Consider the following 18642-nt stretch of genomic DNA (forward strand, 5'->3'; position numbering starts at 1 on the left):
ACCACAGCTGGGAGGTATGGAGAGAGGCCCGGGTGGGAATATCATGAATCAGATGGTGGCCTCAGGCTAGTGACATCCACAGTGTGAGCCTTGAAGTTTCCCCCCTCCTCCATACTAGGAGGCCTTTGTGCTGTTGTGGATTAAGCACCTAGCAGGGGGCTTGCACAGCCCTGAAATGTGAACCCTTATTAAGGCCATCCTCAGGTTTGCTCCCTCCCAGGATTCTTTGGCTATGAACTTGATCTCCACCAACTATACCCTGCACCTCGAGGAAATAAGAGCCAGTATCTGGGAACATTTATAACCCTCTCCACCCTGGCCCTGGAGATTAAGGGAGTGCACTTAGTGAGTCAGGAAACTGGGTGGGCTTGGGCGAAGTGCCAGTGACACAATGGAGCACTGGATGGCAGGTGTCTTCTCTAACTGCTGGCGTCTATCTGCAGAGAATCCCATGAACCGCACCTCACAGAGAAGCTGAGGCCCATAGGCCAGACAGATCTGCTGAGGGTCAAATGCTTTCACCAGAATAAGACAAAGGCTGGGATAGAAGTTCTCACAGGGAAGCCACCCAAAAAAGGAAAGATTAAGGTGTAGCAATCATTGTCCCCTGAGGAAACATCCACAAGCACCTTGACCAAGGTTGTGTGGTGGGCGTGTAGCTGGACATAGATTCGACCCAGACCGCTCAGGCCTCTGGTGGTTCTTCTCTGACACTGCCTTACCCCACTTGCAAAGAGCAGGTTGCTCTAAATTCACCCCCAGATTTAGCCACTTGAAGCGCCGTGGGCATGGAGCTTGACCTCTCTGCCAATGGTGGCTTTGACCTCCTAGGATCAGGATTAGTTTTCAGTTAATTCACAAAAGGCTTATCCGGGAGAAGGCCTAATGGGGATATCATGAACTCAGAGAAGTCAAACACTTCCAGAAAACCACAAAGCTCGTAGGTAGGATTCCACCTGTTTCCACATCTTCACAACAACCTGGAGCTGCAGAGGACAAGCCCGAGTGACCTCAGAGAGTCTGCCCTCTCCGTGTCTTTAGCAGAGAAATAACGGAGAGTGAAAGAATGGAGAATTATCCCAGGAATCTTTCAGCCGCGATGGCCCATGTTCACAGCCAGAGTTGGAGGTCTTGCTTCTGTGCTGTGTGGTCAGAAGGACAACAACCTCTTTGACATAGCCTCAGGGGACCCTGCATGGGGCATCCAAGGCCATCTACGGCAGTCGCCCTCCGGGCCAAACCCTGCACCTTGCACACGCCACCCGGCTCGGAGGTGCACCGCCCACTGCCCCTGCGACCGGCCTTTGGGCCTGCCTGTCTTCGGCTTTGTAGCCAATCCTCATCGCCCTCCAGGCTACGCCCTCCGTTCTTCTCGAGCCAGCCGCGCCAGCCACTTCTCTTGCCCCCCAGGGATTGGTCGTCAGGGCTGCTCGTCTTCCGCCAGAGTTCCAATCTTCGCCTACCTCCAGGCCCTCACCTCCCGGCACCTCGCACCCTGAGAGACCACCTCTGGGACCAAAAACCTCACCCAATAGCCCGCCTTTGCCCCTCAGTGATGGGCTCTAGGGGCTGCCTGTCTATTTCATGCTAACCAATCCCTGTCTTTCCGAACGCTGATTGGCCAACGCGCAGCCAATCGGAGCGTGGCGTGGACCCCTCCCGCGGCGCGCGCTGAGGGTGCGCGAGGCGGGGCCGTGGTGGCCGGAGGCGGCGGCGGCGGCGGCGGTGGTGAAGGCGACGCGTCCCAGACGGTGAGGGGGAGCAGGGGGCGCGGGGTGGCGCAAGCGTCGGAGGGTCCGCTCCCCTTGGGCCGAGCGAGGGCGAGGCACGATCCTGTCATGTATCCTGGGGCGGGGGCGGACGAGGCAGGGCGTGACAGCAGCGTCAAAGGGGCAGGGAGAGGTTAAACCCCCCCATCCCTGCACCCCGCATCCGGTGCTCCCTGGGGACCCTCCCAGCCGAATCTGAACCTTCACGGTCAGTCCGCGCACACCTGACACCACGTCCCTTCTTGTTGACAACCCTCCCCCCCCGTACACCTGATACTGCCCACTTCTCTGACATTCCCCACACCTCTAGAGCCATGCCCCCAGGAGCTCTGCACAGTTGAGGCTTCACACCCACAGGCATCTGAGTCTGTACCCCCACTGATATTCTCTCACACACACCTGACATTGCACACCCCCACATCACCTAAGATCGTCCCTCTTGGTGACATCTCCACACCCAGATCCATGCACCCCCACCTCTGCAACAGGGCCTACATCCCCTACTATACCCATGCCTGAGCCTGTGATGCTAAACTCTGGCCCCGCACGCACACCTGGTCCGGGTCATATCCCCTCACTGACTTTGCTCACATCCAGGTCTGTGCCCTTCTCACTTGCCCCCTCCCTTCAGCAACTCGGGTCAGGGTCCTCAGGTACTCTCCCCCTACCCCTGCATCTGCCCTGTGGCTTTACAGTTCCTCTCTCCATCACACGCCCTCAGTCTGTGTGCCCACCCGTACCTTCTTACAGGTGCACCCATGTTTGTGCCCCTCTCTGTAATCCTTGAACCCTCCCCCCACCCTAGGTCCTCTACCCTCCCCCACCCAAAAGAAAAGCCCACCCAGATGTTATATTTTCATTTATGAGAGTCTATAAAGTAACTTCTAGGCTTAGAATAATCCCTTTGGCCGGACGAAATTACAATTATCTCCATTTTACCAGCAACAAACCTACAGGGACTTCAGTTGGGGAGGCAGAGCCCATCCCTGAGCATTGCTGACTCTTCTCTGTAGACCTTCCCTGTTTTTGCCCATCTGTTGTGCTTATGTCTGAGGGATTGGCAGGGGAAGGGACCCCTACCTTCCCTGCAGCTGTGCCTCAGGAGTCATGACTTTGAGTCCAGAGAGACTGAGCTGGAAGGGGTGGCCCCTGATTGTTGCTGTAGCACGTGTCTCCGAGTCCTGGGGCTGGGTGGGGGTGGGGACCTTGCAGGAGTGGGACTTCAACACCTGGGGTGCCACCAGAGGCTAGGTCACCTGGGAGGGAGCCGCTGGCCTCCCGCCTCTGGCTCCAGCTCTTGCAGACTGAAGCCCCTCACTGACCCTCAAGACCTCCTTGGGCCCTTAAAGCTGATAAACCTGGAGAGTAAGGAAACACTCTTCAGAGTGAGGCGAGCTAATGTTACAGCCACTTAGAGCCAAACTGTAAAACTGGAGCCTGGTGTGGTGCTGGGACTAATGATTTTTCTGGAACTTTTCAAGTTCCCTGGAGTGTAATTTGCAAGTGTGCAGCGTAGAAGGAACGGGTGGCTTTGTTGTTGAAAAGTAGTAGTGTGGTGTGGTTTCCTGTAAAGTTTGCATAGTGCCTCTTACCCCCCCTTGGTCTCTCCCTGCAAAGATGGTGCCAGAATATTCTGGAGGGTCACCTTCAGCTTCTCCTGGAGAAACTGAAGCCATTGGGGTTTTCTGTCCAAATTCAAAAGGAGTCATTTAAAACGTGTGTGTTTATGTATGTGTATATATATGCTTATAAGTAGATAAACACATGTATGTACATCACACTCATATATGCATAGACACACATTTTATAAATACAGATGTATACACATTTCTTATATATACATACACAAATCTATAAAATTTAACAAGGTAATTGATGTACGTGGTAAAAAAAAAAAAAAAAAAAAGTCCAAAAGGGCATCCAGTGAAAATTAAGCACGTCTCCCCTTATCTGCACTCTGCCCTTCTAGAGGCATCCATTGTTAATTGCCCTGTTTCCTTCCAGAGATAGTCTATGGCGTGGGGGAAAGATGTATATCCCCCACCTCTTCTAAACCCCTGATACATTTGCATGAGCTTTTTATCAAATGGGTGTGCCAGTGTAATAGCCAGTCCCTCGCTGATGACTGTTCAGGTTGTCACTTGTAGCTTCTCTTGCAAACTGAGCTTCAATGAATAGATGGAACCATGCATGAGCAAATATGGAATGAATGTGTGTGGGGCTCCAGCACAGACCCTTCGAAACCTCCCTGTCTTCCTGGAACTCCCATGCCAAAGGGCGTGTCCGTTTAAATGGTTAATGTTCCGGGGCGCCTGGGTGGCGCAGTCGGTTAAGCGTCCGACTTCAGCCAGGTCGCGATCTCGCGGTCCGTGAGTTCGAGCCCCGCGTCGGGCTCTGGGCTGATGGCTCGGAGCCTGGAGCCTGTTTCCGATTCTGTGTCTCCCTCTCTCTCTGCCCCTCCCCCGTTCATGCTCTGTCTCTCTCTGTCCCCAAAATAAAAAAAATAAAAATAAAATAAACGTTGAAAAAAAAAAAAGAAATTTAGATTGGAATCACCTTTAAAAAAAAAATTTAAAAAAAATAAATGGTTAATGTTCCTCCAGAGAGGCTGTGCTGCCATCAGTTGTCTCTCGGCTGTGAAGGTGGAATTCTTGTTTTCTCTCCCAGCATCCAGAATAGATATTATCAAGTGTTTTGGTCTCTCCAGTCTGATAGGTAAAGCACAGCCTACGAGATCCTTTTGAACACCACTTCTGTGCTTTCTATCTATCTCCTTGGCGTTCTAGCCCGGGTGGTGGTGATTAAACATTATACTTCTGTTTCTCTTCCACAGTTAGACTAACGTTCAGTCCAAGAACTATTTGAATCCCTTCTCTGTGGAGCTCTGGAGGAAACCTTGGGTGTGTGTGTGGTTGGGGGGGGGGGGGTCCCTGCAAGACAGAGACATGGGTATTGGCCACAGTCCTGGGAGGGGAGGTCTTAAGATGTCTAAAATTTTTTTTAAGAGGTGTAAAAGTTTTGTTCCCGCTTGGATCCAGCAAAATCACTTGGGTGTCAGATGAAATTGAGATAAGTCAGATGTAAATCTTTTGGGGAAGCTGTCTTGAGATTCTCTCGAGTCGTCGGCTGTTGCCCACTCTTGGTGCCAGGTGGAGAGCACCTTTTGACTGAGGCCAGGCCCTTTCGCACCTGTCATCCTGTTTTTTTGTGCTTCTGTTTTGGCAATTAGACAATACTGAAATGGTCAGAACTTTCAGCTTGGTTAGGTTTTGCAAACCAGCTCTTTTTAAAAGCACATATATTCTTTATTTTTACTGTGAAACACTTAATAAAAAGTATGTGATGTGCACATGAAAAGAAAGTATAAAGGATAACGAAGCTGATACTTAGTTGAAGAAGTAGAACATTGCCTCCGGCGGCCCTTCCTTCATCACTGCACTATTTTTAAAATATGCTTGTCAACGTGTGTTTTCTTCACTGAGTACCTTTTGCTGCAGCTGAATGCTTGGATTCTAGGGTCTTAGCAAAGATCAGCAGAAGCCAAGTTTTCTATCAAAGCTGTGTCAATAGGATGACCTGAGAGGTCCACGGAGGGAAGCAGTGATCTCAGGTTCGTGGGCAGGTCACCAGCCAGTACCAGGAGCTTTGATCTTAGAAGACTCCTGTCTTGTTAGTGTCCTGGGCCTGCTGTGACAAATTACCACAAGCTGGGTGGCTTAAGACAAGAGAAAGTTATTCTGTCATAGTTGTGGAGAGCAGAAGGCCAAAATCAAGGTGTTGGCAGATGCCGTAGATGGAATGCTTCTGTCTCCCTAAAATTCATATTTTGACTTTTTTTTTAATGTTTATTTATTTTTGAGCGCGAGTTGGGGAACGGCAGAGAGAGAGGGAGACACAGAATCCAAGACAGGCTCCAGGCTCTGAGCTGGCAGCACAGAACCTGATGCGGGGCTAGAATTCACGAGCTGCAGGATCATGACCTGAGCCGAAGTCGGACGCTTAACCAACTTTGCCACCCAGGCACCCTAAAATTCATATTTTGAAACCTAATCCACAACGTGGGTGGCATTAGGAGGTGGGGCCTTAAGGAGGTGAGTAGGTCATGAGGGTGGAGGCCTCATGAATGGGATTAATGCCCTTATAAAAGAGGCCCTGCCCCTTCTGTTTTATGAGGCACAGCAATACATTAGCTATCTGTGAACCCGGAAAAGTGCTGTCACCAGACACTCAGTCTGCTGGCACCTTGATTCTTGGACTTTCCAGCCTCCAGAACTGTGAGAAATACATTTCTGTTGTCCATAAGCCACCCAGTTTATGGTCTTCTGTTACCAGCCCAAACAGACTGAGACAGCAGGTCGGTTTCTACTGAGGGATCTAAGGGAGAATCTTACCAGGCATCTCTCCTGGCTGTGGTAGTCGTTGACAATCTTTGGGGTTTTGGCTTGGAGCCACATCATCCCAATCTCTGCCTCCATCTCCACACAGCCTTCTTCCCTGCGTGTGTGTCTTCTTCTTTTTTTTTAATGTTTATTTATTTTTAGAGGGGGGGAGAGAGAGAGCGGGAGTGGAGGAGGGACAGAGAGAGAAGGAGATACAGAATCCGAAGCAGGCTCTAGGCTCTGAGCTGTCAGCACAGAGCCCGACGCGGGGCTCAAACTCACAGACCACGAGATCATGACTTGAGCCAAAGTCAGGTGCTCAACTGATTGAGCCACCCAGGCACCCCGTGTGTGTGTGTGTGTGTGTGTGTGTGTGTGTGTGTGTGTGTGTCTTCCTACAAGGACACCCATCATTGGATTTAGGACCCACCATAAATTCAGTACGATTTCATCTCAGTGTCCTTAACTAATTTCACCTGCAGAGACCCTATTTCCAAATAGAGTCACCTTCTGAGGTTCTGGTGGGACATGAACTTTAGGGGACACCATTTAATCCCTGTAGCTGCAAAGCCAGAATTTCTGTCAGGGTGTTATGCAAAGAAATGCTTGTCTAGTGGCGTCTACTGCTTCAGGCAGAAGGGGGCGGGTAGGGTTGGAGCACACGGCCGCTCACTCACCTGCCTCCCTACTGGAAGGTGGAGGCATCTGCCCAGAGCTAGCAAGGACCTGGGCAAGTAAACATGTATTTGCTAGCCCTTGGCGCATGCTTACAGGACTGTGAGCTTGGTCCTAGATCATCTCAGTTTACAGAAGGGTCATCAAGACTTAGGGGCCTTTGCCTCACCTGCAGGGAGAACAGAAGGGGAGCCAAGATGAACCTAGGTCAGCCCAAATCCAGACCCCTGTCCTTTAAGCACTCACCCGTGGCATGCATGCTTTCTGCCGCTGTTAGACACTCATGTCTGTGAGCTGTACTGAAATACCACAGGCAGTCTGCCTCCAGGAATGGAACAAACTTGAAGCCTGACCACCCCGTTGTTTTGCAGTCTGTAAAAATCTATGCACCGGGGACAGGAACAGGTGCAGAGGAAGCAGAAATACTGGGGCTCTGAAGGGTAGGGGACACAGATGTGGATCCCCAAGTGGTTGGGGCTCTGTAGTTGATCAATTCTAGCAGAGGATTGAGGTGCTAACTCAGGGAGGGGAAGGTTCTCGGAGATCTGAAAGCCAGCAAGGAGTCAGCCAGATGGTGAAGCGTTGTCAGCAAAGGGAACAAGTGAGCCTGGATGTTGTGGGACCCAAGGCATGGAATTTGAGAGAGGATTGAGGGACCTGGTCCATGGAGCCGGTGACAGGCACAAGAGGGGACTTAACCTTGAGGCCACTTGAGGCAAGGCATCGCCAGCATACCTTAGCTGAGAGCCTCTAGCAGCCTGTGCTTTCCCACCCGTGAGATGAGGCCACCTTGTGAGTAGTTGCAAGCCTTCCCTGATCAAATGTGCCAGTGAAGGGCTCCCAAAAGACGTCAGTGCTGTTCCGTCCGCAGGTCGCATGCCTTTGCCATGGGATGAGTTGAAAAAGCGAGTATGTATGTTTCAGTTAAGTCTTAATTAGCCACGCAGACCCAAGCCCCACCCAGGCTGCGGTATTTGTCCCGGCCCTGTCTAAGGGGTAGGCTCCCAGACCTCACTGTGGCAGCTGTGACTTAATATGCCTGAGGAGGAGCTCAGGAATCCTGCACAAGTGTCCTGGAGATTCTGGGACAGGTGTTCCTGGAAACACCTGGTGTAGCAGCTCAGAGCTGGAGGAAGATGCTAGACCCTGCCTGTCCCCTGTGGTGGCGGGCAGGTCCCCGCAGCCAGAAGAGGGGAGGGAGCTTGGCTTACAGCACAAAGGGGAGACAGGACCCCTTACTGGCCAGGCCTTAGCCAGTGGCTAGTCTAGCCTTGGGCTGGCAAGGCGATGTATAAGAGCCAGGCCTTGAAGAAGGGACAGGTTTGGGGGCTGTGAACAGCCCCTTTGGCCTGGAGCACACCGGTCAGAGCCAAGTGTCGGCCAGCCCGGAACGTGAGAGTCAGAGACTGCCCCACCTGTTGTGCTGGACAGCGGCACTGGCGTGGTAGTGTTTGGCGGGGAGCACGTGCTTCCTAAACCATTGTCACCTGGTGGGCACTGGGGCGCCACTTTCCAACTTCTGTTTAACTCTTTGGGGAGATGAACCTGGAAAAAGCGGGGAGCAGCGCTGGAGACCAGGGACCAATGCTCAACTCTTTTAGAGACCCTGGCATGGGGAATGCAGGCTGAATGGTGAGATCCAGGAACTGGTGAGGCCTGCTCAGTAGGGCCCTTAGTAGGGCCTGTGATGGGCTCCATCCCAGGTCCATCTGACTCCTTATTAGGCAGAATGATACTTACCAATACTTAACCAGTACCCATGACCCACTTGAGCAGCAGGACCCTGGAAAGATGGTGATGGATGGAAACGGAGCCCTGAGGAGGTTTAGCAACACGTCCAAGGTCACACGCTGGACCCCATCTTCCCAAAACACCAGCATGGTGTAACTGGGAGCCTGTACACGTTCCTACTTAGGGAATGAGGCGGACAGTGATAGAAAAGGTACATTTCTGCTGCCACATGAAGGGTGTCTGAAGGGCAGGAAGATGGACAGAAAAACCACCTCTGTGTAGGTATATGCTTCTGACTTCTTGCTAAGCATGGACACTGAGCGCAGCCCAGGCCATTGCCTTCCACAGACACCCCCCACCCCAAGCCTAGCAGAGGAAGCTAACGGAAAGTGACCCCTCCTGGTGCAGCAGGGAACCACGGGGTGCTCAATGTAGGGCAGAGCAGCTAAGTTTTGGGAGGTGAGGCCGGGACATTTAGGGAGGGCTTTGAAGGGTGCAGAGGAGTTTGCTAGGCATGGGGTGGGGAGAGTGCAGCCAAAGCAGAACTTGGTATGTCCTGAAAGTTAATTGCCTTATCCGGCAAATAACTGAGTGGATACAAGCACTGTGCTAGGCTCCACGTGGCGAGTGAGAAAACAAGACTTTTGGGGTGAGGGCTTTACACAAGTGCACCCTCTTATTAGAGGGACCTGAGTACCACCGCGTGCCTCGGTTTGTTGTAGATCACTACGGTGCAGTTGGTGACAGGTGTTGGCAACACTTTCTCGCGAGGGCCGAGGACAGTGATTGACAATAGGATGTTCTGTATCTTTTAGGACTTGGATGCCTGAGTGTCTGACCCATAGAGATTGCAACACAAGGTTGTGGTGACCAATTTGTCTGAAAGGCACCAATAGAAGGGAATGCAGCAGGGAGAGATGGGCAGCAGCTGGTGGGGTCTGGGTTAACAGGGAACAGCCATTATGTAAGATGCTACCGCTCTCTTAGGCAGAAGTTAATGCCCATTAACTGGAAAAGAAAACAGCCTTTATCAACAGGCAGATAGGATGTTAATTGGCTTCCGTTTACTGAGAGATTACAGGATCTGTCCACGACTGCTTGTAAACTCCATCAGCCGAGAACCCCCCCCCCCCCCCGCTTTATGTAAACATTTCCTTGGCCCCATGGGGTGGTGCACACAAGCGCTCGTGAACATGAATGGTGGCCTTGGTCAGGGAGCTTCTGAGGGAATTGGGCACAAATGTGTGTGTGCAGGTGCGTGTATTAGGACGGATGCACACGTGGAGAGGCTGCTGCGTGGGGCTCATAGCCTAGGCTACCTAAGATCCCAAAGCACCTGGTTCACATTTCCTAGACAGTGCTGTTCAGTATGTTATATTGCTGAATTGCCTCCCGACCCTGCTTTGCTTTGTTTTTTGATGAGTGGAACAGAAATATGGTACACAAAATGAATTTTTGTTGATTGGGGCTGGTCTGTGAATGCTGCCTGCCCATGGCGTGTGGGGGGTGAGCCCCATCTCACTCCACTTTTAGCAGAGACTCTGGCACCTGAATCCCAGGCCGTGGGTACCTGTTAGAGGTACGCCCAGAGAACATACTGAGGCTGGGCGCACCGGGGCCGCAGGATGCCATTGTCCATGGTTGGAAATGCAGCACGGGCCCGGAAGAGTATAAGGGAAATACACAGATCAGGGCTCTAGAAGGCTGTGCAAGGGACAGAGACCCATCCCAAACTGGCTGAACTAGAAAGGGAGCTTTGTGGGCTCCAGGGTGAAAAAGTCTAAGTGCTTCTAGCACCTGCCAGGTTCTTCGTCAGCTCCCAAGTTCTGCTAGAACCATTGGGCCCCAGGGCATCCCGAGTCATGAAGACATATGTCCACCTCCCTCCCTGGCCTTGGCTCTGTCAGCTCCCCTTGGGGCCTACCTGTTTCCCCTCCTGAGACAAGGAGGACTTCTCCGGCCCAGCGGTTCCCTCAGAAATCCCAGTCTTTGGGTCTGGTGCTCCAAACTGAGGGTCACCCTAGGGTCAAGGGGAGGGTCAGCCCTGCCTTTCTCCCAGGTGACAGAGACAGAGTGGGTGTCTGCCCAGTGTGCTGTCTCCAGAAGGGGGGCAGACATCCCTTGTACATGTGGCCTTCCTTCTAGGAGCTTAGGCATCTCCTCGGACTTTTAGTCATTGCCAAAATCATCAGCAGGCGTTCTCCACAGGTGAGGGGAAAGGTGAGCATCAGTGAGCAATGCAGATCACCCCTCTGCTGCCATCGGAGTCCCCTCGGAGTTAAGAACACAGTACCCAGGGGCGCCTGGGTGGCTCAGTCGGTTAAGCGGCCGACTTCGGCTCAGGTCATGATCTTGCCGTCTGTGAGTTCGAGCCCCGCGTCGGTCTCTGTGCTGACAGCTCAGAGCCTGGAGCCTGTTTCGGATTCTGTGTCTCCCTCTCTCTGACCCTCCCCCGTTCATGCTCTGTCTCTCTCTGTCTCAAAAATAAATAAATGTTAAAAAAAAAAATTTAAAAGAACACAGTGCCCAGGTTCAGGGTCAGGTGGTCTGGGAGAGGCTGGCCAAGTTTGGGGATTCTCTTCTTTAATGTTTAATTTTTTTCTTGTGGTATAACTGACACACGGGAAAGTGAGTAGCTTCTGTCCACAGCTCAAGGAAGTTTTACATGTGTGTTCACCTGTGAAATCTGATCAACATGCAGAACGTTTCAAGCCCCACTCTGGCTCCTCCGTGGCCCTTCCCTGTCCTACCTCCCACAGCAAACCCCATTCTGATCTTTATCACTGCTGACGCTTTATTGTCGTGCTTGATCTATTTTATTTTACTTAATTTTTAAATGTTTGTTTATTTTTGAGAGGGGTGGGGGAGACAGAGGGTCCGACGAGAGCTCTGCGCTGACAGCAGCGAGCCCGATGTGGGGCTCAAACTCATGAACCGTGTGATCATTGCATGACCCAAGGCGAAGTCAGATGCTCAACCGACTGAGCCACCCAGGTGCCCCTGATTTTTTAAATTGTGATGAAATATACACAACTTAAAATATACTGCCCCCACCTTTGCTTTGCATATAGTTCACTGACATGAAGCGCGTCCTCATTGCCGTGCAGCCATGACCACCAGCCAGCTCCAGAGCCTTTCCATCTTCCCAAACTGAAACTCTGTCCCCATTAAACACGAACCCCCCATTCCCCTCCCTCGGCCCCTGGCACCCACCATTCTGCTTTCTGCCTCTATGAATTTAGGGACTCTAGAGACCTCACAGAAGTGGATTTAAACCTTTGTCCTTTTGTGACTCGTTTATTTCACTTAGCGTGATGTCCTCAAGGTTCCTCCATCCTGTAGCCTGTGTCAGAATTTCGTTGCTCTTGAAAGCTGAATAATGTTCAGGTCACCTGGGTGGCTCAGTCGGTTAAGCAGCCGACTTCAGCTCAGGTCATGATCTTGCAGTTCGTGGGTTCGAGCTCCATGTCGGGCTCTAATGCTGACAGCTCAGAGCCTGGAGCCTCCTTCGGATTCTGTGTCTCCTCTCTCTGCCCCTCCCCTACATGTGTTCTGTCTCTCAAAATTAAATAAACATTAAAAAAAAATTTTTTTAAAGCTGAATAACATTCCACTTGTACAGAAGGCCACTTTGTGTTACTGTGCTTGGATGTGACTTAGACTCACTTGGTGCACAGTCTTTTGTGTTGGCTTCTCTTTCTCCACTGTTTTGTCTGAGATTTGTGCCTGTCAGTTGCGTGTGGCAGCAGCCGGCCCTTCTGTCTTGTTGTGTGGACCGGCTGTGTGACCTTGCCACCTGCGAGAACTTGTTCTCTTGTGGGTGGCTGTCTGGGTTGTGTCCCCAGAGGGTGCTCGTCATCACCGTGAGATAGGACAGGCTACCACGCAGGTGTTCGGAGTTCCCAGATGCCATCTTAGGGTCTCAAACACTGAGGAGAGGCACTGGGGGAGGGATTTGGGGGATCATCCTGGCTGGGGTCCAGAGGTAGAAGAACCAACAGGGATGTTGCGGGATGGGGGTGTTTTGTGCTCTCCCACTAGCAGAGCCTTCCGTGGCCCGCATGCGCTCGCCTGCCTTTATTTCCCTGATCAGCCTGAGCTGGCTCCAGCCTTGGGGGAGCCCCCCTTTTTACTGCTCTGGCTACACGGGGTGCTCCTTCCCAGACCCCAGGACATACCCTGCCCTGCACCTCTCCTACCACAGAGCCCCGCTCACCAGCACCGCTGTGGGTCCTCTGCCCACACTCCCCGCCCCCCACCACTGTGGTGCCGTTTCCCCAGAGTGTGTACTTGGCAGGCACACAGTTAATCAGACTCGAAGGAACCCCAGAGGGGTAGTGTATATTGGACCAGAGCAGGGCAGTCCTTAGGGCTCCCCTTTCCAGGACCATCCCTTCAAGGATCAGGACAAGAGGATTCTAGAACCTTCAAGCCCCCACTCACAGGCTCCCAGACTGGCCAGGCCCTGGCCCTGCCCAGTGGCACCTTTCCTCCTTGTCTGGGTTCCTCTAACTGGGAACAAAGGAGTGAATTCCCTTTGGTGCCCACTGCCCAGCCACCGGGCAACCCAGAGGGCCCTGTGGAAGGCTGGGGTCACACGAGCCAGAGGAGCACAGTGAGCAAGTGGGGTGGAGGGAAGACATGGGAGCAGCAAGGACCAGGATGATGAGAAGCAGAGCTGGGCCTCAGACAAGAGCTTGCACCCTGCCCTGCACCACCCTGCCTCACCTCTGTATCTACAGAATCAGGCTTGGGGCCCACAGGCACACGTCAACATCTGTCCCTTGAGCACACTTAGTCCAACTCCTGCAGCTACTTTGGACCACCCCTTGTCATCTGCGTCGTGTTGATCCCCCCACTGCCCTCCACCCCCACCACCCTCCTGCCAAACCTGCCTCTCCACCTCCAGTGGGTGCAAGACATCTTGGCCTGGGGCCAGCATTAGAAGATCAAAGCAGCCAATGAGTAACAGATCATCTTGTTTTAACCCAGAGCATGAAGCGGTCATCTGCAAGGTCATACTGATATATATTTTTTTAAACGTTTATTCATTTTTGAGAGAGAGGGAGAGAGAGAGAGACAGAGCGTGAGTGGGGGAGGGGCAGAGAGAGGGAGACGCGGAATTGGAAGCAGGCTCCAGGCTGTGAGCTGTCAGCACAGAGCCTGACGTGGGGCCCGAACCCACGAACTCTGAGATCATGACCTGAGCTGAAGTCGGACGTTTAACCAACTGAGCCACCAAGCACCCCAAGGTCACACTGATCTGAATAAATGACAGAAAAAGTAAATTAGTTGGGGAGAAGAGGCCACAGTTCCTGTGTAAGAATACCCAGTCATGTATTCTCCCCCTCCAGGAAGAGAGCTTAACTCCCCTGACCCCCAAAGGTGGGCTGGTTCCAAGGAGAAGAGTCTGGAAAAGTGTCACTCAGCAGGGGGACAGACATCTGGCAGACCCCACCTTAACCAAGAGGTCCAAGTCAGTCTCACCTGGATTAAGTCTGTGTTCTCAGGTATAATGTCATGAGGAGGGCTCACCTCCAAGGTCCTCCCAAGACCACACAACCCAAGCTCATGGTGAAAAAACACATCAGACAAACCCAGATGGGCTGGGGCATGAGGGAGTGGGATTCTGGGGCAGAAAAGGGAGATTAGGGGAATAACTGGAAAGCCTGGAGTTCTGTGGACAGTCATGTTAGAACAGGAGGAGGAGTAGGCTCACTGAGCAGACCAGCCCAGGTCCTCTCTTCACGGCCAACACCTCAGGCTGGGCTCCCTTTCGTGGTCACCCTTCTCGAATCTGCGGGCTGTGACACTTGAGGGTCTCAAGAGGCCTCTGCTTCTTATTTTTCCGTTTTATCAGATGCCACCATGTGTCACTGTCCACTGTCCCTAATTCACCTCTACTGCCAGGGGACCAGAGCCTCGGAGGCACTGAGCAATGTTTCATGTGGGGCCCCACGTCTGGAAGGTAGGGCAGCTGGGGTTCTTCCCAATCAGACGTGCTGTGTTTTCAAATGTCTGTGTTTCAAAATATGTTTCAAATGCCCAGCCTGCCCCCATGTGCCTCATTATCTTAGGTTTAAATTTTTTAAGTCAGGCAAGGCCCAGGGTGTCATCTCCCAGACATGATTTCTGCTGACTTCTTCCAGGCTTGTGGGAGCCAACAGGCCAAGGCTATCTTCCAAGTTCAAGACTGGAAGTTCTCAGGCCCCCAGACACCAGGCCTTGGTCCCTCAGGGATCGCCTCCCACACCTTCCTTCTGCCAGGTGCCAGCCCATAACAGGGACTGCTTACCCAGAGCCCCACCTCGGTGATACAGACTCTGACTTCTGTCCCGGTGGAGTGCCAAGCCAGCCCTTGACTGCCTCTTCCAGGATCATGTCCTAGGGACAGAGCCTTGGGCACCTCCCATCCATCACAGCCCAGGAACCCATGGCGTCCCTTTAGCTCTATGAACAGGTTGTTTGTGTTCTGCTGGGCTTTGCAAGTTGCCTTCAGGGGACTACTGAGTACAGCCAGATCCTCTTCCACCCTTCCCTTAAGCCGTTGTTCCTTCAGGTTAAACAAAGTCTTAAGAGGCACTTGGTTCTCCAGGAGAATCATGTGGGATGAAATGGTGTTGAGGCTGGCCTAGGAGCCATGGTTTCTTGGAGAAGGATATGGCCATGACTTTTGGAGTCCTATGTCAAGGTTGGAGTTCCCTCTGCCGTTGGTCTGACCAGGTTTTTCCATGTCTCATCAGCAAAATGGAGAGAGAAACCAGTGACCGTGACACCCCTAATTGTTAGTGACAGCGATTGTCACCATTAGTGGTCTCTAGCAGGGAACTCATGCTGCCTTAACTTCCCCATTGGTAAAGCAGCACCTATACCCAGTGGTGAAGGCTGGCCAGATGAAAGAACACAGGAACAAAGGGATTTAATAAACAATAGCTACCATTGTGTCATTGTGTTTATCGCCTGCCTTCACTCCCAGTTCTCATCCCACACTTAGAGCCAGAGATGACCTTGAGCAAAGGCCGTGGCCTGGGGCCCTGCAGCTGCTGACCTCTAACACCCTGCTCCAAAGAGAGACCAGGATCAGGGGGTGCCTGGGTAGCTCAGTCGGTTAAGCGTCTGACTTCAGCTCAGGTCATGATCTCATGGTTCGTGGGTTCAAGCCCCTCGTTGGGCTCTGTGCTGACAGCTGAGTCTGGAGCCTGCTTTGGATTCTGTGTCTCCCTCTCTCTCTGCCCCTCCCCTGCTCATGTTCTGTCTGTCTCTCAAAAATAAAATAAAAACATTAAAAAAAATTTTTTTAAGAGAGGCCAGGGTCAGGCTATGCCTGCCAAGAAGAGCATCGGTCTCCCCACAAACCAGGCAGCAGCCCCAATCCCTCTCACGGGGCTCCCATGGCTGCCAAAGCCCTTCCCCAGCCCAAGATACTAAGCTGCTGACTTGGAGGCACCAACTGGACAAGGAGGGGCCAGACCAGCCAGCCAGCCCCTCAGCAGCCGCAGACCTCTGAAATTGGTTTCTCTGAAACCTGTAGCAAATCCAGAAGGTCATGGTTGCCTTAAGGCATTTTTTTTTTAGCTTTTTATTTTGAAATAATTTCAGCCTTACAGAAAAGTGACAAAAATAACCAGAGTTCTGGTAGACCCTTCATCCAGCTGCCAGTGTTAGCATCATACAGGATATTAGCATCATACAGGATACAGCTACCTGAACCAGAAAATACCATCGAGGCAACTTTGGAGCTCACCTCCAGCCTGAATTCAGATCTCCCCGGCATTTCCCCTAACGTTCTCATTCTGGTCCAGGCTCCCACACTGCATTTCGTCAACCGATCTGCCTAGTCTCCCCTGATCTGTGATGTGCCCCAGTCTTTCCTCATCATCCACAAGCGCCACGCTTTTTTTTTTTTTTGCAGTGTCCTTTGGTGTGGACTGTGTGCTGTTTACTCATGGTTAGCCTGTGGGGTCCATCTTTGGTAGGAATCTCACTGCAGCAATGTCGTGTCCCTCCTAGGGCATCATGTTGGGGATGCAGGCTGTCTATAGGCCCTGTCACCGGTGGTGTTGACCTTGCTCACTTAGTCAAGGTGGGCTGTGCTCATTAGTGACAGGCTGAGTGGCTTCTCCCCATGGGGATGTGAGTTACACATTCCCTCTGTCACCTCCCTGTGCGTCGCTTCCCTTCCAGGCCTTTGCTGGGACCAGCAGCTGACGGTGGCCTTAGGGCCAGTGAGTCCTCAGGCTCATGTACTGGGGTAGCACACATTCCAAAGTGTTTGCCAGACCACCTGCAAAGAGGTGTGCCCCCCGCCACTGCCCCCTCCTTGTCCACCCCCATCTCCTGGCATAGTTGTAATACTTGCAAACAGCCCTTCAGTGAGGGGTCAGCCTGACTTTCTCCGTTATCGGTCTTTTATGTTTTGTCATATATTTTTTTAAGTTATTTGTTTCTTTCCTGGTGACCTGGTGTTTCTTTGTTTCTTTGCCTTTTTTTTTTTTTTTTTTTTTGTCTTGGGCTGTTTTTTGTTTGTTTACTGATTTTATAATAACAAGGAGCTCTTTATTTCTTAGATTAACCTTTGGCCTGAGGGACAAAATCTTGAGATCTTACCCCCTTCATTCCCCCAGGGTAAGGATCTCCTCTTCATCCCATGATCCTTGGCGAGTTGCCAGGAGGCTCTGGACCCTGGTGAACAGCTGGCAGCCTGAGACCTTTCACTCTACTGGGGTGGGGGTGCCTGGAGCCCCACCCCCCACTCTCTTCCCTAAAAAGGGCTCTTAGTCTTAGTTTCCTGTGGCTGCCATAACAAACCACCACAAACTGGTGATTTTTAGTCTCTCATAATTCTGGAAGTTAAAAGTTCAAAACTAAGGTGTGTGACCGTGCACTCTGAAGGCTCCGGGGCAAGATCTGGTCTCTGCCAGCTTCTGGGGGCTCCAGCAGTGGCCAGCTTGTGGCCACGTCACTCAAATCTCTGCCTCTGTGGTCACATGGCCTTCCTGCCTATGTGTCCTCTTCTGTCTTATCAGATCACATTGGATGTAGGGATGATCCAGGATGATCTCATCTCAAGATCCCTACCTTAATTACATCTGCAAAGACCCTTTTTCTAATCATACCACATTCACAAATTCCAGGTGGAGATGTCTCTTGGGAGCTACCCGTCAGCCCTCTGTCCCAGCATGCCCTATGACTTGCTTTGGGCGCTCTGTCACCTGCAGCGACACACTCTTATAGGTCTGCATGGGTTTGTTTCTGTCTGCATCCACCACACCCGGGCCCCTTAATGAATTCTCTGCGCCGAGAATTCTCTGCCTGTCCTGGAGCCAGGCAACCGAGGGAAAAAAGGTCCAGGGGGCTCCACGGGCCGCCCCCACCTGAGCTTGTACATCCCGTCTGTGCAGAGCACCACCTGCCTGCCTCCAAAGCAGCTATGGCAGGAGTTGGAGGGAGGGAGGAATGGAAGGAGGGTGAGGCCACAGATCAGAGCCTCGTGTGGCTGGGACCAAAGGGCTGGATGCTGTCTCCGGAAGACACTTTTGCAGAATGTGTCCACACTTAACATGCCCATGCCTCAACACAGCCGTAAGAAAGGCTGCACCACCCATCCGAGCGCCCAGATGTGGGGACCATCCCCTGGAATCCGTAGCGTCAGGGACGGTGCGGAGCCACAGCCGTACACGCTAGGGGGTGAGGGGACGAGACAGTCTCGGTGCACCCTATAGGCCGGTACCCCAGCAGCTGGCTTGAAAAGGTCCCTAGAGCCTAGCTTCTCGTTGTTGGTTTGTGAAAAGTTTTGGATTTATATAAAAATTGGCAAAGACAACAGTTCCCCTACACCCCACACACCTAGTTTCCCCTCTTAATAACATTTTACATTACTTTGGTACATTTTTTACAAATGTAGAAATACTGATAGGTTACTATTAATTAAAAGCCATAGTTTATTCACGTTTCCTCAGTTTCCCCTAATGTCCTTTTCTTGTCCCCAAACCTCACCTGACATCTAATCCTCGCATCTCCTTAGGCTCTTCTGGGCTGGGACAGTTTTTTGGACTTTCTTGTTTTTTTGATGACCTTGACAATTAAAA

General features: G+C 52.0%; 1 protein-coding gene across 1 annotated transcript in view; it reads left to right on the forward strand.

Annotated features, from left to right (window-relative positions):
* Nucleotides 1-1675: 1675 nt before the first annotated feature.
* The window catches only part of SLC25A42 (solute carrier family 25 member 42), a 31027-nt gene continuing 14060 nt past the window's right edge, over nt 1676-18642 (forward strand). The window contains exon 1 of the mRNA XM_047850604.1: nt 1676-1751. The gene's annotated coding sequence lies outside the window, so the exon portion shown is untranslated. The remainder of the gene's footprint in view (nt 1752-18642) is intronic.

The sequence above is a fragment of the Prionailurus viverrinus genome, chromosome A2 (genome assembly GCF_022837055.1).
Source record: "Prionailurus viverrinus isolate Anna chromosome A2, UM_Priviv_1.0, whole genome shotgun sequence".
NCBI classification, from domain to species: domain Eukaryota; kingdom Metazoa; phylum Chordata; class Mammalia; order Carnivora; family Felidae; genus Prionailurus; species Prionailurus viverrinus.